This window comes from Suricata suricatta, chromosome 5, assembly GCF_006229205.1.
Source record: "Suricata suricatta isolate VVHF042 chromosome 5, meerkat_22Aug2017_6uvM2_HiC, whole genome shotgun sequence".
Taxonomy (NCBI): Eukaryota; Metazoa; Chordata; class Mammalia; order Carnivora; family Herpestidae; genus Suricata; species Suricata suricatta.
This window is the reverse complement of record NC_043704.1, coordinates 152,466,726-152,468,000: the sequence shown is the minus strand read 5'-3', so window position 1 is coordinate 152,468,000 and position 1,275 is coordinate 152,466,726. Positions and strand designations below refer to the sequence as shown.

Here is a 1,275-nt window from a genome sequence, read left to right as displayed (position 1 = left end):
AAAAAGGCCAAAACAATGAACTAAAAAATAATTAATTAATATGAGAATTAGTAAGGTAGTCCAATTAGAAATTTATATGTAAAAATTAATTTCCTATATATAAATGAAATGTGTGCACAGTTAACATATTCTAAAAATGAAACACCCACTCACGATAGCAAAAAATAAAATATAATGCTCAGAAAGAAAGTGATCAAACATTGCAATCTACTAAATGAAAAAAAATTAAATATAACCAGTTACCCCAGATAATTAAATTACAAGTAGTTTTTCTTTGTCCTTGCATATATTTTCCAAATTTTCTACAAGTATAAGAATTTTGTAATTGAATAAAAGAGGATCACTTAAAAATTACACAAGATAAACTCTTATATACTACTTATATAATTGCCCCTGGACTTTTCTCAATAAAATGATTAGCTGCACTCCTCCACAGCAGCCATGGCCAGAAGAGATTCAACATCGATTACATTTCAAAATGCCTTTTCGGGGGTGCCTGGGTGGCTCAGTTGGTTAAGCATCTAACTCTTGGTAACAGCTCAGGTCATGATCCCAGGTCGTGGGATCGAGCTCTGAGTTGGACTTGGCACTGAGCATGGGGACTGCTTAGGATTCTCTCTCCCTCTCCTTCCACCGCTTCCCTACTCACACTCTCACTCTAAAAATTAAAAAAAATTATAAAAATAAAATGAATTTTTTACTGTTACACGATTTTCTCTCACATGTAACTAAACAATTACTAGCAGAATGAGATTTTATTATAGTGCGTGTATATTTCATTTCAATGCAGACATAAATTTCACATTGGTCTAAATGCATTACACGTTACATAAAAACCACAGTAACAAGTGAAAGCAATGGTTTCCCTCAAGCCATAAATACAATGAGATAACTCTGAAAAAACTAATTCAAAATGCCTCTGCATTCAAAAACAACTATGATGAAAGAAATTAAAGACCTAAATAGAAAGACATCCCATATTCTTTACATGATTAAAACGCAATGCTCCCCAAAATGACCCACAGATTCAAGGTCATTACCATCACAAACGGCTGGAAGCTGGCTTCTCTTCAGTGACATCCAAACTGATCCTAAAATTCACAGGGAAATGGACGGGACCCAGAATGGCCAAGACAAACTTCAAAAAGACCAAAATTGGAAGAATCATACCTCCTAACTTCAAAACTTACTAAAAGCCACAGTGATCAAGAGTAGCTAGTTACTGTGCTACCAGCATGAAGATGCAGAGATCAGAGTCCAGAACAGCGAGCCAGA

General features: G+C 34.7%; 1 protein-coding gene across 1 annotated transcript in view; it reads left to right on the top strand.

Annotated features, from left to right (window-relative positions):
• The window catches only part of ULK4 (unc-51 like kinase 4), a 492,439-nt gene that overhangs the window by 26,981 nt on the left and 464,183 nt on the right, over positions 1-1,275 (top strand). The gene's annotated exons all lie outside the window — the stretch shown is intronic.